Genomic DNA, 26,011 nt, shown 5'->3' with positions numbered 1-26,011 from the left:
AGAATGCCAAAAAAAAAAAACCTAGTAAATTAAGAGAATATATCATTTCCAAACTGTCCCAATTAAAGTTCTTTTTGAGATGTTGCAGTATTACTAGAAATGTGTCTGCATATAAACTTGTAGATAACATACCTTGTATATAATATGTTATAGGCTGGGTGCAGTGGCATATATTTTTAACCCAGTGCTTTGGGAGGACAAGACGGGAGGATCTTTTGAGACCAGGAGTTTGAGACCAGCCTGTGCAATACAGGGAGACCCTGTCTCTACAACAGCGACATCAACAACAACAAAAATAGCTGAATGTGGTGGCACATACCTGCAGTCCTAGTGACTGGGGAGGCTGAAGCAGAAGGATTGCTTGAGCCCAGGAGTTGGAGGCTGTAGAGAGCTATGATCAAGCCACTGCAGTCCACCCTGGGTGGCAGAGCAGAGCCCTGTCTCTAAAAAGAAGTAATAACAATAGTAATATATATATATTATGTATGTATTCATATACATATATATTGAAACTTGAGTTAACTTATCACTTTCATGTTTACTCTCCAAGAAGATTTACAAAGAGTTTAAGACATCAGTTCAAACTTCTTGGTACAATTTTTTAAAAGACCCAATTAATCCAGAATATTCTTCAAAGGTTTGTCTAATGCCCCAATTCGGCTCCCTGAGAAGCAGGCTGAAATGGAAGTTGCATGCAGGACATTCATTGGGCAGTGCTCTCAGGACCAATGCCTGGAGGGGAGAGAAGAGAGCAGCATTGGGCAGAAGGAAGAGTTGGGTCACAGTGCAGGGACAACTATGGCTTCAGCTGATCCTACTGACTTTTCAGAGTTGTTCCTGTTAGGGCTGAAGACACCAGGCATTTATACCGCTGCATCAACCAGACATCCTAGTCATTAGACGCAAAATGCCTTGGGGATAGGAAGGCGACGTTGGGTAAAGAATCAGCAAGTTCAGCAAGGGTCTGCCGCCAAGGGCAAGTCCCAGAGAGGGACTCGGCTGGGTGCTGTCCAAGGCCAACACTCCTACAGCTGGAGTAATAAGTCCTTCTGTAATAAGTCCCTCCATAATAACATAAAAACAGAAGGCTTCTGATAAGCATACCACACTGCACCTAAGTTCTAAGAAAGGCAGCAAAACTGTCATTAATTAGGCCGGGCACACTGGCTCATGCCTGTAATCCCAGCACTTTGGGAGGCTGAGGTGGGCAGATCACCCGAGTTTGGAAGTTCGAGACCAGCCTGACCAACATGGAGAAACCCTAACTCTACTAAAAATACAAAATTAGCTGGGCGTGGTGGTACATGTCTGTAATCCCAGCTACTCGGGAGGCTGAGGCAGGAGAATCGCTTGAACCCGGGAGGCGGAGGTTCTAGCCTAGGCAACAAGAGCGAAACCCCGTCTCCAAAAAAAAACTGTCATTAATTGCATCTGAAGTAATGTAAGCATGGTGACCTTAAGGCTATAGGGTCATTTCCCTTATCTATCACTTATTCTAAGTGAAGTAACTCAGGAAGGAAAACCAAACATTGTATATTCTCACTCATAAGTGGGAGCTAAGCTATGAGGACACAAAGGCTTAAGAATGATACAGTGGACTTTGGGGACTCAGGGGAAACAGTGAGACGGGGGTGAGGGATAAAAGACTACATATTGGGTACAGTATATCCTGTTCAGGCAATGGGTGCACCAAAATCTCAGAAATCACTGTTAAAGTTATTCAAGTAACCAAACACCAGTTGCTTCCTAAAAACCTATTGGAATATAAAATAAATTTAAAACAAATAAATAAATTGTCCAACTGAGTCACTGACCTAGGGAGTCTGCATAAGACATGATATACCCTGAAGAAGAAAAATATTGCCATCTTCTTTCAGGGAGGATTTTTAAAAAGGACACTGTGGGCCAGGCGTGGTGGCTCACGTCTGTAATCCCAGCACTTTGAGAGGCCAAGGCAAGTGGATCACCTGAGGTCAGGAGTTCAAGACCAGCCTGCCCAACATAGTGAGACCCTGTCCCTACTAAAAATAAAAAAATTAGCTGGGTGTGGTGGTGGGCACCTGTAATCCCAGCTACATGGGAGGCTGAGGCAGGAGAATTGCTAGAACCCTGGAGGCAGAGGTTGCAGTGAGCTGAGATCGCACCATTGCACTCCAGCCTGGGTGACAACAGCGAGACTCTGTCTCAAACAAAAAAGGACACCGTGAAGTGGAGTGTGGACATATCTCACAATGACTTTGCTTATTGAATGGAAAATTTAACAAAGCAAGTAATCATCCAGGAAGGATTATGAGACAGGAAAGGCTCCTCTGCATTTGGAAGCCCATCCTTTCTTTTTAGCAAAGGTCAGGAAAGTCTTTCTGCTGGGGAATCACAAGCAAAAAGATGCAACCACACTAAGTCACAGTGAGGCCACCAAGGGCCCCAAGTGGGTGGAGGGGTCTGAGCAGGTTTGCTGGGCTGAGCTGCCAGCCTTGCCTGGCCTTGAGCTGGATGTTCCTCCATAGGCCCTTTACTATGAAGGGCCTGGCCAGGCTCCCTCTTGAAGTTGCAGTGGCTCATACCTGTAATCCCAAGACTTTGGGAGGCTGAGGCAGGAGGACTGCTTGACCCTGGAAGTTTAAGACCAGCCTGGGCAATGTGGTGAGATCCCATCTCTACAAAAAAGAAAAAAAAAAGGTCGGGGAGGTGAGAAGAACTTTGAAGTCTGTGGCAGGCGTGCCCAATACAAGAATTAAGAAATATGTTTAATGGCATGCTGTAAAAAATGCCACCTTACACCCATTAGGATGATTGCTATCAAAAAAAACCACACATACACAAGCACACATACACACACAGAAAATAACAGTGTAAGCAAGGATATAGAGAAGTTGGAACCCTTAGGCACTGACAGTAAGAATGTAACTAGTGTGGGCACTGTGGAAACAGTATGGTAGTTCCTCAAAAAGTAAAAATAGAATTGCCACCTGATCTAGAAATTCCACTTCTGGGCATATAACCCAAAAGAATTGAAGACAGGGACCCAGATATTAGTATATCCATGTTCACAGCAGCATTATTCACAACAGCCAAAAGGTGAAATCTACCCAAGTGTAATCAATGGATAAAGAAAATGTGGTATATACGTTGAAATCGCATTCAGCCTTTAAAAGGAAAAATCTCACACATTCTACAACATGGATGAATCTGAAAGACATTACACTAAGTGGAATAAGCCTGTCACAAAAAGACAATGCAGTGTTAATCCACTTGTAAGAAGTACATAGTGTAGTCAAATTCTTAATGACACAGGGTAGAAGAGTGATTACTAGGGGCTGATGAAGGGGAGAATGGAAAGTTGTTTAATGGATATAGAAATTCAGTGTCACAAAACGAAAAGGGTTCTGGAGATAGGTTTCACAACAATGGGAATGTACTTAACACGAAACTGCACACTTAAACATGGTTAAAATGGTAAATTTTATGTGTTATGTGTGTATTTGACTGCAATTTTTAAAAATCATTACTTCATGGGAAAAATTGCCAATGGGTGCAGAGCTGAATGAGTCTTTCTGCTCCTAACTATTGGCTGGAGTCTGTGGTTAGACTCAGTACTGCACGGGTTCCCCAGAGAACTTGTGCAAGTCAGGAGGAACCCTAGGGAGCCCGTACCAGCCTGAGTGAGGCAGAAACATCATAGCTGATCAAGTTAGACAGCAGGGGTGATCCCAGCTCCACCATCCTGCTATGTTGCCCTGAGCAAATTACTCAGCTAGAGCTGAATTCTAATTGTAAAATGAGGTAATAACAGCTATTCCATGTAGGACTGCTGTGAGGATTAACTAAAGACAAAGCACAAAGTGGAGAACAACATAGAATGTGTTACTATGTGTGCCATGAAGGAGGGGAAAAAGATACAGATGTGTGTTTGTGTGTGTGTGTGTGTGTGTGTGTGTGTGTGTGTGTGTGTGTGTATTCATATTTTCTTGTCTATGTGTAAAACACCTCTGGGAGTTTATACAAGAAATGAAAAGCAGTCATTATTTATTTCTCTGGGAGATGGTAACTCAGTAGATGAAAGGGGGAAAACTTTTACTAAATATCTCTTAAAATTTTTTAATTTTAAGCCATACAGATATAGTACTTTTTCAAAATAAACAACTATGTCAAAAAACAAGATATATGGAGTACACATCATTCAATGTATATTATTACAATGATAATTATCATTAGAACCATTATCCTTACACCTAAATTTCTGAGCCAGATAGCACTCCTAGGTTTTTGTTTTAATTTTAGATTCAGGGGGCACATGTGCTTGTTTGTTACATGGATATTACATGTGTAATGATGGGGGTTGGGCTCCTAGTGTATCTATCACCCAAATATTGAACATTGTACCCAGTTGGTAATTTTTCAACCCTTACCTTCCTCCCACTCTAACCCCTTTGGAGTCCTCAGAGTCTATTTTCGCCATCTTTATGTCATGCGCACCCCTTATTTAGCTCCCATTTATAAATGAAAACATGTGATATATAATTTTCTGCTTCTGTGTTAGTTCACCAGGATAATGGCCTCCAGCTCCACCCACATTGCTGCAAAGGTCATGATTTCATTTTTTTGTGGTTGTGTAGTATTCCATGGTATATACATATTTTTTTTAATCCAACCAACTGTTGGTGGACACTCAGGTTGGTTTTATGGCTTTGCTATTGTAAATAGCAGCCCTATGTGAAATAGCTGTTATTACCTCATTTTACAACTAGCGTTGAGCTCTAGCTGAGTAATTTACGCAGGGCAACAAAGCAGGATGGTGGAGCTGGGTTACCTCCCACCCCCTCTAACTTAATCAGCTACAATCTTTGTCTTTAGGCTATACTGCCTCCTTTAAGCTGGTAAGAACTTCCCAGGTTCTTGCTGATTTGCATTTGCACGGGTTCTCTTAGTTTATCTAACAAAAAGTCAAACCCCTGGGAGGAACCCTGGAATCTTTTCAGAATATGTAAGATTCAAGAGTCTCCATGGCTTGTCCAGAACTCCTAAGACACCATCTACATGTAAAATTCTGTAATGCTAAGGTATAATCCCACTACTCTCAAAGATGAAATCTAAGCACATGATTAGATGCCAACCAAACGAGAATACAAACTCAGGACACATGGTCAAGGGGAAAGATGGGGAACTGGAAAGCAGTAAGGAAGAAAGAGAAGGGGACAGGAAATAGTCTGTAAAGGTATGCATGGGTATGACCTGTTTTCCACTTTTGCTCACCTAACTCCACTCACAGTTCCTTCCACCACACTGCTTCTGGTTAAACACGTGCGCTATACAATTCAAGCAGCAAAGAGCCTAGACCCCTAAAGAGTAAGATTAAACAGCTTCATCAAACAAACCGAATCACATGATGCCAGGTCCTGGAGACAGAATATCCCTGCAGCAGCAGGTCTGTCCTGCTTCCCCAGCTGTCTGACCCCACCAAGGCAAAAAAAGAAAGCAAACTCCCCATCTAGAGCTACTAGTGGTGACATACTAGATTGTCCTCTGGGGTGAGCCAGCCCACCATTTCCATGGCTTTGATTTCCAGATCTTGCCAGCATCCATTATCTGGTCTCCATGTCACTGTCAGTACAAAAGGACACAAAAGTTACTGAACAGCATCACAGTCACAACTCTAAGGGTGACATGAACCAGACAGCTGCTTATGGCATATTCTCATGTACTACACAGGCTGCCTTGTTGGGCAGTAAGTTATTTAAGCCAATCTGCATTTTTATATCTTATCCTGTGCAAAACTATTGGTTCCACTTGGGTGCACAGGAATACAGAGAAAGAAAAACATTGTGATGTTAGCATTGGGAGCATTCAGAGCCTCAAAGATTGATCAATAGAGACACTATATTGGATGCAAAATTCTTCCCTAGCAGCCAAGTTGTCACTCATGGCGGTTTTCAGTCCATATTCTGTGCTAACCTCAAAGATTTATTTAATTATTAATTCTCAAAGATTTATTTAATTATGGAGGATCAAAGCTTTCAAAAAATAATTAATTACAAAAGCTACTTAATATTCAGAGGTGTCACACAAGCAGATAACTGGCATTCTCTGTTGGTAGTTTAATTAGACAAGAAGATGCAGAAAGCTGTCACTTGAGGGTGGGGGCTTCAGGGGAGGGAAGCCCTGGTAAGCACTACCAGTTGGCCATCTGTACCAAATACAAAAGCACCGCTCTTCAGCTGGCCTCCCTGAGAGCAAGCCCCACGACATTTCCCGTCTCATCCACTGGTAACTCCTTTCTGCAGCACATAGCTAGAAGGCAGAAGATATTCATGAACTATAATTTCAAATTTGATGTTTCATGGATGTGGAAGGTTAGGAAAAACAATTAACCACTTGGTACCTCAGTTTCTCCATCAGAAAAATACAATTCATAAATGTCATCCATCCATCTGCCTCCCAGAGCAACAGCTGCTAAACATTTTCTTTACAAATGGCCGGGAACATGCCAAGTAACAAAACAGGTTCCATGTTACACACTTTGATATAAATATGCTGGCAGGAAATAGGAAACCTTCTTAATTTTACCAAGCAATTGATTCTTGATTATTTCAGAGTTGATTTTTCAAGTTGTGGCTTTTCTGTGCCATTCCCCCACCCCCATTTTTAAAAATCATCCTTGACAATCTGTTCACTAGATAATTCTCTTTCCTTTAGCATCTTCACTACACAATAAGTAATAATAATAGCAACAATCACTACTGTTTATTGTATAAACACTAGTTTATTGTATATTCATATTTAGTCCTTAAAACTCACTGAGATAAGTATTATCATTTTTATTTCTATTTTACAGAGAAGAAACTAAAATTTAGAGAGCTTGGGTGATTTAATCAATGCCCCAAAATTAAGTAGCAAAATTGGGATTAAATTCCGGTCACTTAACAAAAATTCAGGTCACTTTGATTTTAAATCCCATAAATCCCAAAAGATTACTTTTACCATTGTTCCATACAGGAGGAAAGAAAAAAAAAATCCAAGCATGCGTGCATGCACACACACACACATACACACACACACACACACACACACACAAACACACACCAGTCAAGATTTCTGCTGCTTGGCGATTATAATAAAATATGGGAACAATAGAAATGACTAAATATATAAATGACTAAAATAAAATGCACTGTAAATGCAATGAGGTATCTTGGCTTAACTCCTGGAACAGAAAAACGATGTTAGGAAAACTGATGAAATCTGAATAAACTCCAAGTCAGATTTTTTTAAAAAAATAATTCTATGGAACTCTTGACATCTGTATGCAAAACTGTAAATACTATTTCCAGTAGTAAGGTTAAAATGTTCAGTCTTTTAGCATTGTTTTGAGTATTTCATGTAATGTCAAACCAATAAACATTTTCCTAAGAGTCTTGTTAGGAAGAGAAAAACATTAATTTTGTATATTTGTGATGTTTTTTTTAACTTAAATAGCACAGACAATTGCAGGTTAATTAAGTGACAAAAAAAAATCAGCCAGTACATTGAAAGGATTTTCAAATTTAAGAAAAGAAAAAAATATTAATATATTGATACTGATTTATTTATCCAGTATAGGATCTCTAATTCCCTTCTTTAAATAAGTTTGTTTTATGCATTACATAGGTTTATTTCATACATTAATGAATCAATTTGTTTTAAGTAAAATTAGATTTTGTTAATAATTTTTAATGAGCAATTAATTTCCAGAAAAAAAAAATAAAATAACATAGGTTCAAAAGTACATAAATTTTCGTATGAATAAAAAGACAAAGAAAATGAAATACATTGGTATAAAACTACAGATCCATTAAAAGTTTATAATTTAATTTAAAATTTTCTGGTATATTTGCAAGCTTTTTTGTTTTACTGTATTTCTGGCCTGTGTACAGAATTTTGATGTAGCTATATACTGCAGAATTTTATATGATTTCCAGTTTCACTGTATTCTTGACTAAGCATTTTAAATTTTGTTTTGACAATAGACTTCAATCAAATCTAAATGACTTGTAAAGCAAAAGTTAGAACTACATAATGTCTCAGAACACTGAAATAAAATGAACCCAAATATTAATTACTTTTCCTCACAAACCCTTCCAAGGTGTTGTACTAACAAAACAAAAAGTGAGGGACTGGCCTCAGTTGGACACATTCATATAATGTACCAGAAAAAAAAAAAAAAAAAAAAAAAACAGAATCATTCAAATATTTTCAGCACCAGGTCCAAACATTAATTCAAGTCCACATATTCTATAGAAAGCTCTATTGATATGGTACAGGGCCCATCTCAAGCTCACTTCCATAAATGCTGACTTTAATTTTTTCATCTTCTTTATTTACGAATGATAACAAAGCTAAGGATATCTTAATCCTCCTCATTTTCAGGAACTGATTAGAGGCCCAGCCCCAGGAAATCTGACCCAGCTTCAAGTAATATTAAATTCCTTTTGAGCCTCATGCATTGATGGGCTCTATATGGAAAAAAGCCTCAAGTGGAATGTCTGCCCAATTAGCCAACATTTCTCTTATCTACTACTAACCGAAGCTGGACCACCCCTCATTGGAGTTCCAGATGTAGCCAAGCATAGCTGCACCTCACCCTTAATAGGCTCAAACCCAGGAAATGCCCAAAAGCAGGACTGTCATCCCTTACAATTGATCTGTGATTAAAATCTGGCATCAGGAGACATCTTTAGAAACTGGGAGAACTGCTCCAGTCATTTGGAAGAGCTGCTGACCTGTGCTTAGACTTTGGTTTTGCTGGACTGAGGATGAGTTTTACAGGACTGCTTTCAGTTTCTTCAATTGTCAATATTCAGGTGAAAGATATAAAATTGTAACTTAGTACCAATGAACTTTGCTTGCTAAGTTGTGTGACTTACGAAGAGCTAGTTGATGAATTTGGTCACTGAATTCCCTGACTTCGTGGTTTTAATAGCATTTGTACCAGGATTCTTGATCCTAGGGATCCATAGAGAGAAAGAGGGTTGAGGATGGGGATAGCTGTTTGTAAACTCCTTGATGTGGAAATATATATGTGCTTTTTTTTTTCCTGGGTGCCATGCCCCTACTTTTCATTTTCAAAAAAAATTCTAACTCAAAAAACGTTAAATACTACTATATAACGTCCACTGTGTGGTTACAGAACTAAAAGGCTTCTCAACAGAGAGGAAAGTTTTTCAGATGTTGTAATGGGTTGAACTGTGTTCCCCCAGCCCCAAATTCCTAGGTTGAAGTACTAACCCCGGTATTTCAGAATGTGACCTTATATGGAGATAGGATCTTTACAGAATTAAGCTAAAATTAGACCATTATGGTGAGTCCTAACCCAGTATGACTAATGTTTCTTTAAGAAGAGGAAATTTGACACAGACACAGGCAGGTGAAAGACTACGTGAAGACACAAAGAGAAGATGGCCTTCAACATACAAACAGCCAACAATCATATTAAAAAAATGTGCAACATTACTAATCATCAGAGAAATGCAAATTAAAACCACAATGAGATACCACCTTACTCCTAGCCATAGTGGCCATAATTAAAAAGTCAAAAAAAATACATGCTGGTGTGGCTGTGGTGAAAAGGGAACACTTTTACACTGCTGATAGGAATGTAAATTAGTACAGCCACTATGGAAAACAGTATGGAGATTCTTTAAAGAACTAAAAGTAGAGCTACCATTCAGTCCAGCAATCCCACTACTGGGTATCTACCCAAAGGAACAGAAGTCAGTATATGAAAAAGATTCCTGTATGTGCAGGTTTATAGCAGCACAATTCACAATTGCAGAAATATGGAACCAAATAAGTGCCCATTGACCAACGAGTGGATAAAGGAAATATGGTATATATAACCAAGGAATTCTACTCAGCCATAAAAAGGAATGAAATAATGTCTTTTGCAGCAACTTGGATGGAGCTGGAGGCCATTATTCTAAGTGAAGTAACTCAGGAATGGAAAGCCAAATATCATATGTTCTCACTTATAAATGAGAGCTAAGCTATGAGAACACAAAGGCATAAGAATGATATGGACTTTGGAAATTTGGGGGAGGGAGAAGTTTAAAGAGGGTGAGAGAAGACTCCATGTTAGTTACAGTGTACATTGCTCAGGTTATGGGTGCACTAAAATCTCAGAAACCACCACTAAAGAACTCATCCATGTAATCAGAAGCTATCTGTACCCCAAAAACTACTGAAATAATTAAAAAGAAGATGGCCTTCAGAAGGAATCTGCCAACACCATGATCTTGGAGTTCTAGCCTCCAGAACTGTTAGAAAATAAATTTGTCATATAAGCAACTCAGTTTGTAGTATTTTGTTATGGCAGTCCAGCAAATTAATACAGATTCTTAAAATATTCATTTTGGAACGCAAAGAATTCTGCTCAGGAAAAACTGAAGACTATTTGCAAGTAGAAAGTCTCTCCAGTGTTCACAGGTTTTTTTTTTCATATACAAGGTCATAAAGTTTGAAAAATTAAGTATGTTCACCGGCTTAAATAATCCATTTCTAGTAAGAATAAAAGACATAAAAATTATTTTTTCTCAGCTCCCTTAAGAATCAGTGAAGGAACAAAATCATAAATTGTGAGCCAGCATCTCATACACTCTACACTCTTTTCTTTCTCTTTCCATGGGTATTCTCTGAGCTCTCTTGAAAAACACACTGTGTTTAAAATATTATTTATTTTTTAAACAAAGCCATACATGGTTATCATTAATAAATTTTTAAATATAGGTAAGCAAAAAAAATAAAAAGGACTCCCACTATCCAGAGGTAACAATTGTTAATATTTGTTACCATATTTTCATTGCTATCAGATCTCAATCTAATATTTTCCACAAAACCATGAATGATAATTTGAACTTGTCCAAATAAACAAGCTCATTATACAGATTGCTTAATAATATATGAAATGTAAAGCTGTCAGAATTGTTTTGAGAAATTAGTGAATGTTCATAAAGAATATAAACAATAACAATACTATATTTTCTACTTACAAATTTGCCAAGAGAATAGATCTTATATTAAGTATTCTTATCACAAAAAAATAAGATGGTAGGAGGAAACTTTTTGAGGTGACACATATGGGCATGTTATGGGTATGTTATGGCATAAATTGTGGTGATGGTTTCATGGTATTTATTTATTTATTTATGAGACAGAGTCTCGCTCTGTCACCCAGGCTGGAGTGCAGTGGTGTGATCTTGACATGACCTCCACCTCCCAGGTTCATGCAATTCTTGTGCCTCAGCCTCCCCAGTAGCTGGGACTACAGGCGTGCACAACCACGCCCAGCTAATTTTTGTATTTTTCAGTAGAGACAGGGTTTCACCATGTTGCCCAGGCTGGTCTCAAACTCCTGACTTCAAGTGATCCACCCTCACCTCCCAAAGTGCTGGGACTACAGACATGAGCCATCACCCCCGGCCCCACAGCTGTATTCTTATAAAGTGATTTTTTTAAAATAATGTGAATGTTAATTACTTACAGAGATTATGTTTTATAAAATAAAAGAGTTACATAAGATCACATCTGACTTGAGATGCATTATTTACATTCATAACAGAAATAATAAAATCAATCACATTAAGTCTTATAAATAATTATTACTTTGACCACTAATCTCGCACATGGATAAAGCTCTACTGATCAAGGAAAATATGGAAACATTTGAAGATAACATCAGTGACACTATCATTGAACTAAGGTAGGCAAATATGAAAGCATGCAGGCATGAAGGCACCCACAATTCACACAGCAAATAATTAGGCAGTACCTGAGAAGTGGAGAAAACAAATAACTTCTAAAGGAAATGAGAGAGAGTATTCAATATGATTAAAAGGGAATTAAATCAGGGCAATCAAAAGGAACTCAAAGGAAGGGAAATGAATAGCCAACAAAATATGTGATTAAAAGAAACAAAGCAAATACACACAGGAACAGAGCAAATCAAATACTGCATGTTCTCACCTATAAGTTATAAACATTGAGTATACATGGACTTGAAGATGGCAACAATAAACACCGGGAACTACTAGAGCAGGAAGGAAGGGAAGGGAGGCAAGGACAGAAAGGCTAACTATTGGGTACTATGGTCAGTGCCTGGGTGACGGGATCAAGTTTGCCCCAAACCTCAGCATCATGCAATATACCCAGGTAACAACCTGTTCATGTACCCCCCCTGAATTTAAAATAAAAGCTGAAATTATTAAAAAGAGAAATATTAGAAATAATCTCCTAAAGAAAATTATGTAAGAACTATGACTCAAAAATGGAAAACAGAGGGACTTAATGTCTACTTAGCCTATTTTCTGAAATAATTCTGATTTTTAGTAATTTCTGATTTAGCATCTCATAGACCTCTGCTTCTAGGAGCCTGGTGTAGCACTCTGGATTGAAACTAGGCAAATCCAATCTATTTTGTGAACGATTTTTAATTGAAATATGTATGTTTACCTTTCCTCTATATTTGTATACACTGTCAGTAAGGAAATGAATTGGCATCATATTTTGAGGGCTTTTGGCACTATCTACCAAAGTTTTACATGCACATACTTTCTATTGCAGGAATTTACTTCAGATATTTTATCCACAAATTTCTTGACCGATACACAATAACTATAAATACAGTTGACCCTTGAAAGTGCAGTGCTGACTGCCCCATGCAGTTAGGAGTGCTGACTCCCCCATGCAAAAATTCATGCATAACTTTTGACTTGCCAAAAAGCCTACTGTTGACCAGAGCCTTACTGATAACATTAACTATTAATTAAAACATATTTTGATTTTCACATGTATTATACACTATGTTTTTACAATAAAGTAAGCTAGAGAAAAGAAAATATTAAGAAAATCATGAAAAGAGAAAATATATTTACTGTTTATTAAGTAGAAGTGGATCATCATAAAGGTCTTCATCATCATGATCTTTGTGTTGAGTAGGCTAAGGAAGGTGAGGAGGTCTACTGTCTCACGGGTGGCAGAAGTGGATGACAATCTACCTATAAGTGGACCCACAGAGTTCAAACCTGTGTTATTTAAGAGTTAACTATACAATAGGCCAGGTGTGGTGGCTCATGCCTGTAATCCCAGCACTTTGGGAGGCCAAGGCAGGTGTATTGCCTGAACTCAGGAATTTGAGACCAGCCTGGACAACATGGCAAAACCCCATACCTACTAAAAATACAAAAAATTAGCAGGATATGGTGGCACACGCTTGTGGTCTCAGCTGCTCAGAGGCTGAGGTGGAAGGATCTATTGAGCCTGGGAGACAGAAGTTGCAGTGAATCAAGATCATGTCACCACACTCCAACTGGGTGACAGAGCGATACCTCATCTCAAAAAAAAAAAAAAAAAAAAGTTAACTGTACAATAATCACATTGCAGCAGCTTTTCTTAGAACAAAAATATGGAACCAGGGCCAGGCGTGGTGGCTCATGGCTGTAATACTAGCACTTTGGAAGGCCAAAGTGGGAGGATCACTTGAGACCAGGAATTCAAGACCAGCCTGACCAACACAGAAAGACCCATCTCTTTAAAAAATAATAATAAAATTTTAAATTCTGGAACCTATCAAATGAGCATCTAAAAACACCTAGTAAAATAAATTATGATTTATTTATAGAGCATATTACTGTATACAGTAAAGACTAATAGGTCTTTATATAGGGATGTAAAAAGAGGTCTAAAATTTGATGTTAATTAACTGCAGAATATTACATTCAGTATTATCTCATGTCTGTATGAAGGAGATATTTTAAGGGATATTCTTTATTTTTGTACATATGTCGAAACTTTCTAAAGGATACACAAGAAACTATTGGGAAGAGGTCTTGCTGTGTGAGAAGGCCTCCATACGACCTTCTTAATTTTTTACGAAAATTATGTCATTACTTTCATAGGTGAGAAACCTACATCTAGTTTATTTTTAACTTCCAAAAGACAGGAAGCAATTCCTTCATGGCATTTGTTCAGTAATTTTTAAACATTTCACATATGTTCTATTGTAGACTTTGGTTGCCGAGCTCATATTTGCCTACATCATCCCTAATGACATAATCATCCCTAATTATGTCATTATCTAGATAGAAGCTTCTTACAGAACTATGAGTTTTATGAAACAGAACGTTCTTATGCAATTCTTGGCAATTCTATTTGGGCCTTTCTAAAATGTATGAGCCCACTTAACCAGTATCTTGCCTTTTTTTCAGAAAGAGAGAAAGAGAGAAGGGGTAAGAGAGAGGGAGGGAGAGGAGAGAAATAAAAATACAGAAAGATGGATGGATAGAAGGAAAGAGGAAAGAAGGAAGGAGGGGAGGGAGGGAGGGAGGAAGGGAGGAAGGGAAGACAGACTAGCAACTCCTCTGGTCTGGGCACTTGCTTGGTGAGGTGGCTCACACCCACACTCTTGTAGTGTCTAAGCCCTTTGTTATGGTGTCCATCTAAGACTATAGCTGTTGTATTTGTCCACTTACCTTTGACACTGGGGATGACAGCATCAAAAGGCGTGCCAATGGGACACAGGAGAGCAAAACATATTCTTTCTTGCCTTCATTGTGTAACAGAAGCACTATTACCTCCTGAAGATTAGGTGTCACCAGTATGGTGACACTGTTCCTTGCCTGCTAGTCACAGTGATTTGAAAAGAAGGTTAATGAATTGTTTGCTTGTTGGTTTGTCTTTTATCAGTTTTAATTTTTATGTTATTGTGATAACCTAACCTAGGTTAGCCTAACTGACTCCATCTTACCTGCAAACCTGTCAAGCTCTCTCAAGCCTGTCCCTCCCGGCCGCAGCCCCTCAGATACATTACTGGGTCACGCTGCACTCTAAGCTTTGAACCTTGAGAGTGGTTCACACTGTTCACAGCACCTGTAACCACTGTAGCCGCATACTGTTTGGCAAGTCTACCTGCTATTGTGAATAACTTCCTTGTGATTGATTGTATGGAAAGTTCCCCCTGCTACCCCTCTTAGTGATTGTATGGAAATACCCTTAGCAACCAAAAATCTTGGGAACCTCCTGCCCTCTGGTTATCAGCCTCTTCCTACTAACTTGCTTGTTCTGCTTCTGTAAAATTCTGCTTCAGCTAGGCTGCCCCCTCCCCTACCCAAATCAAGGTATAAAGGGAAATCAAGCCCCTTCCTCAGGGCCGACAGATTTTGAGCGTTAGCTGACTCTCTGTCGCCCGCTGAATAAAGGACTCATAATTTGAACTCAGAGCATGGTGTTTCCTTCTAACTCACTTGGTTATTACATTATGTTCACTTATTCTATTTTAAGTTCTGGGATACATGTGCGGGATGTGCAGGTTTGTTACATAGGGAAATGCGTGCCATGGAGGTTTGCTGCACCTATCAACCCATCACCTAGGCATTAAGCCCAGTGTGCATTAGCTATTTTTTCTGATGGTCTCCCTGCCACCCTGGAATTAATGAATTGTTGCACCGTATATTCAAACATAAAACTACAATAATCAGTGTTGACTTTACAAATGGAAGTCAATCATGAAGTCTAGAAAGAGATCTAAATACAAAAATATTTGATATAGGATAAAGAAGACATTTTTAGTCAATGGGGAAAGGATGTAATCTGTATCAGGGCAATCACTGACTGTTTGGGAAAAAAAAATAAATCTCATCCAGGGCTGATATTTGGTAAGAACTACAAATCTGGCCACACCCAGGTTCTATGGCTGGCATTCATTATAACTGGCCAGTACCTACAGCATATGGTTGTTAAATACTTTGAACATGGTCCCTGGTTTGATCTCTCCATAATGAAAGAAATTCCTCAACTGACTCAGTGCAAGAAAACAGGCTTACTGCCTATAATTTCATTCCCAGCTCAACCAATCAGCATTCCCCGTTCTCTAACTCCTTGCTTGCCAAACTATCATTGAAAAACCCTTTTCCTGAGGTAAAGGGTTCTGAGAACTGGGAAGGAATCTAGATATAAAAGATGAACAACCTGAATAAAGAAATTCTCACCCACCCCCCAAAAAAAAAGAAGAAGAAAGAAATTCCTCATGGAATTAAAGTGTAAATTAAAAATAAAATTCTAGGCTGGGCATGGTGGCTCATGCCTGTAATGCCAGCACTTTGGGAGGCTGAGGTTGGCAGATCACTTGAGGTCAGGAGTTCAAGACCAGCCTGGCCAACATGGTGAAACTCCATCTCTACTAAAAATATAAAAATAAGCCGGGCATGGTGGTGTATGCCTATAATTCTAGCTACTAGGGAGGCTGAGGCATGAATCATTGGAACCCTGGAGGTGGAGGTTGCAATGAGCTGAAATCATGCCATTACATTCCAGTGTGGGCAACAGAACAAGGCTCTTCTCAAAAATAAATAAATAAAAATAAATAATAACATTCTAAAAGCATGGGAAAATATAGCTGAATATTTACATAATATTGGAGTGCTGAAAGACTTTTAAAGTATGACCCCAAGAGCAGACACCATTTACTTGAAAGACAGAAATTTTCATTAACTAAAATATTTAAATTCTTCAGAAATAAAAATATGAAATAAAAAGGGAAACAGCAGTTTAAGAAAAATATTTCCAACATAAATAAGGAATAAGTGATTTTATCCTTAATTAATAAAGAGCTACTATAAGTCAATTTTTAAAGAACTCTAACAACCCAATAGAAAAATAGGCTAAAGATGTAATTTTATTAGGAGAATACATGTAAAAAGATAATAACATATAAACAAATCTTCATCCTCTCTAGTTATCAACGAAAACCAAGTTAAAACAATTAAATACATATTAAATATGAGATTAGCAAAGCTTTTTAAAATATAAGACCCAATACTGGTAAGAGTTCAGAGAACTGGGAACTATTATTCACAGCTAGTAGATTAAAAGTGTTCTAATCTTCCTAGGAGTCAATTTATAAATATGCATTTTATTTTGAGCCTTTGTGTATCCTTGCATGTGAGATGGGTTTCCTGGATACAGCACACCAATGGGTTTTGGCTTTTTATCCAATTTGCCAGTCTGTGTCTTTTGATTGGGGCATTTAGTCCATTTACATTTAGGGTTAATATTGTTATGTGCGAATTTGATACTGCCATTTTGGTGCTAGCTGGGTGTTTTGCCCTTTAGTTGAGCTGATACTTGTTGTTCCTTTATATGTGTAGAGCCTCTTTCAGGAGCTCTTGTAGAGCTGGCCTGGTGGTGACGAACTCTCTGAGTACTTGCATGTTCCCAAAGGATTTTATTTTTTCCTTCACTTATGAAGCTTAGTTTGGCTGGATAGGAGATTCTGGGTTGAAAGTTCTTTTCTTTAAGGATGTTGAATATTGGCCCCCACTCTCTTCTGGCTTGTAGGGTTTCTGCTGATGGGCTTCCCTTTGTGGGTAACCCAACCCTTCTCTCTGGCTGCCCTTAGTATTTTCTCCTTCATTTCAACCCTGGTGAATCTGACGATTATGTGCCTTGGGGTTGCTCTTCTTGACGAATATCTTTGTGGTGTTCTCTGTATTTCCTGGACTTGAATGTTTGCCTGCCTTGCTAGGTTGGGGAAGTTTTCCTGGATAATATCCTGAAGAGTATTTTCCAGTTTGGATTCATTCTCTTCGTCGCATTCAGGTACGCCTATCAAACGTAGATTAGGTCTTTTCACATAGTCCCATATTTCTTGGAGATTTTGTTCATTCCTTTTTACCCTTTTTTCTCCAGTCTTGCCTTCCTGTTTTATTTTATTAAGTTGATCTTCGACCTCTGATATCCTTTCTTCTGCTTGGCCAATTCGACTGTTGATACTTGTGCATGCTTCACGAAGTTCTCGTGTTGCGTTTTTCAGCTCCATCAAGTCACTTGTATTTCCTTTCTATTTTGTCCATTCTCGTTAGCATTTCGTCAAATCTTTTTTCAAGGTTCTTAGTTTCTCTGCATTTCATTAGAACATGTTTTTTAAGTTCGCAGAAGTTTCTTACTACCCACCTTCTGAAGTCTGATTCTGTCATTTCATCACACTCGTTCTCCCTCCAACCTTGTTCCCTTGCTGGTGAGGAGTTGTGATCCCTTTTAGGAGGAGAGGTGTTCTGGTTTCAGGTGTTTTCATCCTTTTTGCGCTGGCTTCTTCCCGTCTTTAAGGATTTATCCACCTGTCGACTTTGTAGTTGCTGGCTTTCAGATTGGGTCTCAAATCTTTCAGATTGACGTTCTGTTTGTTGATGATGAGGTTATTTCTGTTTCTTGGTTTTCCTTCTGACAGTCTGGCCCCTCTGCTGTAGGTCTGCTGAGGTTCACTCCAGGCCCTGCTTGCCTGGGGTTCACCTGCAGCAGCTGCTGGACTGTAAGGGTGGTTACCAGTTTTCTTCTTCTGCTATCTTTGTCCCAGAAGGATACCCACCTAGTGTCAATGTGATCTCTCTTTTATGAGGTGGCTCTTTGGATATATAGGGGTCAGGGAGCTGCTTGAGGAGACGGTCTCTTCTTTATAGGAGCTCAAATGGTGAGCTGTGAGCTCTGTTGTTCATTCAGAGCTGCTGGGAAGGTACTTTTAGGTCTGCTGCAGCAGAACTTATAAACTGCTTTTTGTTCCCAGGTGCTCTGTCCCAGGGATTTAGGGCTTTATTTATGAGTTTCCGTTATGCTGCTGCCTTCTTTTTTTTTCCTTCAGGCCTGCCCTGCCCAGCAAGGAGGCAGCCTAGTCACTGTTGTCCTGTAGAGGCTTTGCTGAGCTGCTGTGGGCTCCGCCCAGCTGCTGAGTGAACTTCGTTGCAGTCTTGTTTATATGGGTGTAGTTAGAACTGCTTTGGGGATGGTGGCCCGCCTCTGTTGAGGCGGAGTCTCTCTGCTGTGGCAGGTTGCCTTGGCAACGGCGGGCTGCCTCGGTAATGGCAGACACCCTTCCCCCACAGAGCTGGACCGTCCCGGGTTCACCTGCGCTTGCTGTGAAAGTCTCAATCCAGAGTTTCTGGTTGCTGTTCTTTTGTGGGGGTGGGGCCAGCTGAGCCTGATCGCCTGGCTCCCTGCCTCAGAGCCTTTTTTAAGTTGGTGTTCCAGTCGCCTGTTGAAGAGGTGCCGGGGTCTGTTTGTTTTCCCCTGCGGCCACTCACTGCGCTGGCTTAAACAGCAGCACTGAGGTTTGTGGCGCTTTTTTTTTTTTTTTGCCCTGGAATCTACTGTCCTGGTTCCCTGCTCAGTCCCCTTTTTAAACAGATGAATGGGCAACTTTCTGTGGCTCCAATTGCCAGCCAAAAGGGCCCCCGGACCGGTGTATTTTGTACGGAGAACCACTGCTCCGGGGCGCCGACAAAGCAGCCGCGCGGGGCAAAGCAGCGGCGCCGGCCAGCACAGCCACGCTGGCCGAAACAACCGCGCTGGTGACCTGTGGAGCTCCACCGCCTGGGAATTTCCTAGTCTGTGGGCAATAAAAATGCGGCGCCCACTCACCCTCTGCGCTTTCACTGGGAGCTGCAATCCTGAGCTGTTCCTAAACGGCCATCTTGGATCCTCCTCCAAATATGTATTTTAAAATCTTCTAAAAGTATGTCATTTTAGATGCTAAAAATCTACTAGGAATTTATCCAAGGATATTGCTTATTGTAGGATGCAAAAATCAGAGATTTTTATTAGCTTTGGTAATTAAAGTGAAAAACAAAACCTGCAACCAATTAGAATGCCAATAAAGGAGCACAGATTAAACAAATATATATTAGTTATATAAATATATAAAATATTATTTTTTTCCCACTTTTGTATAACAGACATTGTATTGGTCCATTTTGTGTTGCTATAACGGAATGCCAAACATTAATTTACAAAGAAAAGAAATATATTTCTTACATTTCTGGAGTCTGAGAAGTCCAAGGTCGAGGGGCCTGCATCTGGTAAGGGCCTTCTTGCTGCATCATCCCAGGGCAGCAGGTGGAGAGCAAGAGAGCATGCTCAAGAGCCAGAGAATGAGAGGGGGCCAAACTTGCCATTATAATAAAGCCTCTCTCACAATAATTAACCCATTCCTGCAAGAATGACATTAATTCATTCATGAGGGCAGAGCCCTCAGGACCTAATCACTTCTTAAAGGTCCCATTTCTCAACACTGTTGCATGAGGGATTGTTTCCAATACAGACACATTTAAACCATAGCAGGCTTGTATTAATTGAGTGATTAGATATATTGTTAAATTTTGGGGGTAAAATTCAAAACTTTCCTGTTTTACCAGTGATAAAACTTCTTTCCAAAGAAGGCCTATGGGAGAGGGAATCTAATTAATGGGAGCTCCTGCTTCAGCATGTTTCCTAAGAATTAAAGTTTTATTATAACTAAAAATATAATCAGTAAGTCATTAATACCTGTCAAGCAAAACCAAATACAGAAACTGCAAATGCAGTGAAATGTCATAGCTCAGAGGTTTGATAATGAGATGTGAACACATCTACTTCCAGCAAAATTCCATGTGTCCACCCCTACTTGATAATTTGAAGAAAAAGTCACATCTGTGCAGTGACATAAATTTTACTCCACATGGATCCTGCAAACTTGAAATGTCTTAAATTTCATCATTAAAACTGCACTCCTGCAAGATTTGTAAGGTGAAAGAGATGAAGAAGACATTCTTTTTTCTTCCTCCGGCAGCACTGGCAGACAAATATGTGTTTCACAGATAATGTTTATTCAGTGGCCTCTTTGTTTCCTTCCCATTTCAGCCCCTTAGGGCTGAAGAAAGCTGTGAGGCCACCGTCAGCATTCCTGCAGGTTCCTGATTCTGAACGGCAATAGCCCTCTGCTTTTCTGTAGCTGTAAACCCGAAGCCAATGGCAGTCCCTACGATTTTCACTCTTCCAGTCTTTCCCGTGGTTTTGTAAACACCTCAATACCTATATTAAATCTCTCCATATTTAAAATGCCTACAGGGGTTTTGTTTTCCTGACTGAACCCCACATGATCCAGCCTAGTTACACCATGAAAGACTTATGTCACATCTCTGCACTAATGGCAGCTATCACAGTCTTGAAATGAAAGGACATAAGTGATCTCAGAATTTTCTTTAAAATACCTTTAGAGATGCTTTTTAAGAAGCTTCTTCATAATTCTGTAATTGGTTTAGAAAGGACTTGGGAAATCACTCACAGAGAAGAAAAATAGATACATTAACATGAACATAAGGGATATTTTCTTGAATATAATAGGATATTTTCCATGAACATAATAGGATATTTTCTTAGGCATTCTAAACATGGAAGCAGAATGCTTGTTTAGTTGGAGAAAACCCTTACAGACTCCCTCTAGAGAGGAGCAACATCAAATCAAAGTCAATACAATCATTCTGGGTTAGGTAAATTATCCATGCAGGGAAATGCTCCTAAAATACCAGCTTCCTTCTGATCTCCTAACTCTCATACCTTTCCACTACTTCATGGCTCTTTTCCAAAGGATTTGCACCTGCCCCAGTCACTTCAACTCCTACTTCCTCCATGTGTTCCTTTTCTACTCAGTCACCCTAATGTCTTAGCATTTATTTAAGTGTTCTAAGTGCTCCAGAACCTAGACATACCAAGAATCCCATCCAGTATTGTGAAGGAAAAATATATGTTACATTCATAAATTTTCTAATAAACTAGAATGACAAGGTTTTAATTTCAAGTATTTTGAAGAAAATCTAGCATGTGTTAAACTCTCTTTTTTTAGGAAAAAAAAATCTGAGACAATAGCATATAGTTGAAAAAACATACGGCTTATTCTTCAAAGACAAACTGAAGTCTGAAATCTGCCACTTGGGTGACTTTGGTTGAGTAATTCAACTTCTCTGAAACTTCATTTTTCCTATGTAAAATATTTACAATAATAATACAAGAAGCCACGCATACCTCAGAGGGCAGTCGTTCTCAAAGTGTGGCCCCAGCCAGCAGCAGCAGAGTTATGTGGGCAATTGTCAGGAAAACTGATTCGGAGCCCCACATCATACCTACTGAAATAGAAACTCAAGTTGCAAGGAGGTAGGACAAGGAAGCAGCAATGAGTGTTTTAACAACATTCAGGTGATTCTGATGAATGCTGCCATAGGGACTTTGCATTGATTTAATAAGATGATATAGTGCAAAGAATTGTATTTTTTTTAAAGCTATGCAAATAGGAGCTAGTAGCATTACAGCTGTTAATTATTGTGCTGTTTAATGCAGCACTGCTCAGAATGAAATGGCCTCAAACCACTGTGCTGAAGAACCAGAGAGAATTCAAAAGAAATGATTTTGCTTTCAAGAGTTCTTCTGTCCCTTCCCTCTGCTGTCAGCTGTCATTTCTCACCGAGGTCGGTGAGTCCTGCTGCTATCATCTGCTGCGTTATACGCACAGTGGTTCTGAGCGACTGCCTGAGGGCAATTCTGTCTTTCCTATGGAATAAAGTCTCTACCCCTCTGCAGCTTCTAGCCTCCCTTATGACCCTTTTCCAACTTGTGTTCTGAATGTTTGAGGCCACTGCCAGTCTGACCTCTGGGTAGGAGATTTTCTAGGATAATAACATATACACACATCTTTTACATCGAAATATGCATACATGTATAGCACCAAAGCAATTCCTGCTACCTTGTGCATGCACAATACGAATTTTCAGTTGATAAAATGAATATGTGTATGTTCATATCTCAGAAAAGTGTGAGTATACTTCATCACCACACAACATATGCATGTAAAAAAAATCTCCACTTATATCCCCCAAAGCTATTTAAAATTTTTTTTTAATTCAAAAAGTGTAAGGATAAGGACAGTACGTGGTTTCACTCTGACATCTCTAACTCCTGTGGGTTATCATGAGACTGAAAAGTGTGGTTTAATCAAACAAGTCTATAAGCACTTCTGGGAAAACAATGCAAAGGGCAAGAGCTGATGGGAAGCCACTGGCATTGTCTTCCCAGGGAAAGGGCAGCACTTTATACACGTGCGGTAAAAGAGGAGAAAGCTCTCTGAAGCATTAAAAGCACTAAATAAATGAAGATGCTCCTATTATTGATATGATTCCATCCCTGCTGGATGCCCATTAGCTCCAGGTACAGGGCCTCTCCCACCCTGAGTTCAGGGTCCCTTTGAGACCCTGCTCACTGGCTTGACTCCCAGGGCTGTCCTGTGCTGTCTTCTGCAAAGGGTGGCACCTCCCCTCACAGCCTGTCAGGGCAACCCACCTCCCAAGAGAAATGCTGGCTACTTGCCTCTGACCTTGACATACCTTCTGCCCCACCATCTGCTCGATTTCCATAGCTTTCATTCGAGGCTTTAGGACTACATGACTGCCTCTTCTTGGTCTATTGGCCATAGCACCAAGCTTCACTCCCTGCATCTACAACAAAGAATCTTCATTCCTGCCCCTACCTTGGCTTCCCTGTGGTGGCCCTCATGTCAGGTCAACTAGCATACCCAGCCCTGCACCCTCCATGGTGTCTGAGCACTCACCAGCCCACTTTCCTTAAATCAATAAATTGACCCATCAGCCAGACCCATGTTCCCCCAGTACAGCCAGCCCGAACCCCTAAGACAAGCCATCTGTGGCCTTCTACTTACTATTAACTCTGTTGCGTAGCACTCAGTAGCACTCAGTAGACAGTGGGTGCTCAATTAATGTTGCTGTCTGCATGAAATGGTAAAAGTTTAGAATGCTGATTCTTAACTAAAATCAGAAATCTGCTTGAGGAAAGCAAGTCAACACTCTTTTGAAATAGTAATGCAATTAGCAGAAATTTTTACTACATCAATCAAAAGGGCTCTCGGCAAGTAGTCAGTGAACCAAGTAAAGTGACCTTCGTACCCCCTCCCACTCCTGCCCCACTCCATATTCTTGTTAGCTACTGTTGACTGATGGCTTCCAGGAAAACATGATCCATCACTGTTCAGACTAGTGAAGCTTCTGCCACTATGTTCAGGTTACTCCAGCATTTTGTAAAAGTGAGACAAAATATTGAGTCTGAAAAATGCCAACTCATGGTAAAATAAGAAAACCTCAAAATAGCACGATACTGCCAGGAATCAATGAAATTAACATGGGTGGAAGTTGGAGAGGTTCTTTAAAAATATATGTAACAGTGTATGATATGTTACAAACTCATCAGGAGGCCTGTGATAGGGTTTTCAATTCCATACTGGAAGTTATTCACTACCAGAATCGCTACTGCCCAGGGCAAGTAACAACGATCACTTAAACTGGGCTCTTATTCGTATCAGACACTGTGCTAGCCGCTTCATATATGTTATCCTATCCAATTCTTATTTTCATGAAAGGTGTGATATGGTTTGGCTCTGTCTCCCCACCTAAATCTCATGTTGAATTGTAATTTCGAATGTCAGAGGTGGGGCCTGGTAGGAGGTGATTGGATCATGGGGGTGGTTTCTAATATTAGCACCATCCCCCTAGTGCTGTCTCGTGATAGAGCTCTCACCAGATCTGGTTGTTTGAAAGTGTTTAGCACCTCCCACTTCACTCTCTCTTCCTTCTGCTCCAGCATGTAAGATCTACCTGCTTCCCCTTTGCCTTCTGCCACAATTGTTAAGTTTCCTGAGGTCTCACCAGAAGCAGAATATTGTACAGCCCTCAGAACCATGAGCCAATTAAACCTCTTTTCTTTCTAAATCACCCAGTCTCAGATATGTCTTTATAGCAGCATAAGAATGAAGTAATGTTCAGGTAAAAATCTCTATTTTGTCAATGAGGACTTGCTGTTGGTTACAGAGCTGATAAATGACAGAACCAAATTTAAACCAATGGCAGTCTGACTCCAAAGCCCATATCCTTACCATTCTAGGTGCAGTTCTTCTCCCTATCTCCCAAATTTTCCAGAAAGGAAGAATCAGGTTTAAATGATCCTGACTACAAAAATGAGAGGATGAGTCTGAAAACATATGTACTGGAAGTTGTGTGTGGGATGGGAGAGAGACAGCCTTGCTCTTTACAGTGTATGACAGTCAAAATGTGTCTAGACTGTAGAGCACTTGGGAAAGACACAGAAATAGGCTTGAACAAATGAAAAGGCACGTTGTGCTTCTGTTAGGAAAACTCAACATCATGAAAATGTCAGTTCTCCTTAAATGACTTTATGAATTTAACATAATCCCAATGAAAAATACAGCCATACCTCATTTTAATACACTTCACCTTATTGCACTTCTCAGATACTGCATTTTTTACATATTGATGGTTTGTAGCATTTTTCAACAGCATGTGCTCACTTCGTGTCTCTGTGTCACTTTTTGGTAATTTTCATAATTATTTCAAAAAAAATTATTACTATATCTGTTATGGTGATCTGTGACCTATGATCTTTGACGTTACTAATGTAATTGTTTTGGGATGCCATGAACTTAGCCCATACAAGACAATGAACTTAATCAGTAAATGTGTATGTCCTGACTGCTCCACTGACAGGCCATTTCCCCACCTCTCTTCTTCCTTAGGCCTCCCTATGCCTTGAGACACAACAGCATTGAAATTAGACCAATTAGTAACACTACAATGACCTCTGAGTATTCAAGCAAAAGGAAGAGTTGCACATCTCTCACCTTAAATCAAAAGCTAGAAATGATTAAGCTTAGTGAGGAAGGCATGTTGAAAGCCAAGACAGTCTGAAAGATAGGCCTCTGGTGCCAAACAGTTAACCAGGCTGCGAATGCAAAGGAAAAGACCTTGAAGGAAATTAAAGTACTACCTCCAGTGTACACATGAGTGATAAGAATGTGAAACAGCCTTCTTGCTGATCTAGAGAAAGTTTTAGTTGTCTGTGTAGAAGATCAAAGCAGCCCCAACGTTCCCTTAAGCCAAGACCTAATCCAGGACAAGGCTCTAACTCTCTTCAGTTGTGCAAAGGCTGGAAGAGGTGAGGAAGCTAGAGAAGAAAAGTTGGAAACTGGCAAAGGAGCAGAGGTTGATTCATGAGGTTTAAGGAAAGACGCTGTCTCCATAACATAAAAGTGGAAAGAAAAGCAGCAAGTGCCGATATACAAGCTGTAACAACTCATCCAGAAGATCTAGCCAAAATCATCAATGAA

At 39.7% G+C, this 26,011-nt stretch overlaps 1 pseudogene across 1 annotated transcript in view; it reads left to right on the top strand.

Moving 5' to 3' along the window:
* Nucleotides 1–26,011, top strand: part of LOC116524375 — a 45,985-nt pseudogene that overhangs the window by 16,863 nt on the left and 3,111 nt on the right. Inside the window, exon 3 of the transcript XR_004257304.1 lies at nt 19,201–19,404. The product of XR_004257304.1 is annotated as a heterogeneous nuclear ribonucleoprotein A3-like (transcript). The remainder of the gene's footprint in view (nt 1–19,200; nt 19,405–26,011) is intronic.

The sequence above is a fragment of the Sapajus apella genome, unplaced genomic scaffold, assembly GCF_009761245.1.
Source record: "Sapajus apella isolate SASKATOON/1434 unplaced genomic scaffold, GSC_monkey_1.0 scaffold45, whole genome shotgun sequence".
Classification (NCBI taxonomy): Eukaryota; Metazoa; Chordata; class Mammalia; order Primates; family Cebidae; genus Sapajus; species Sapajus apella.
This window is presented reverse-complemented; position numbering and strand designations above follow the sequence as displayed.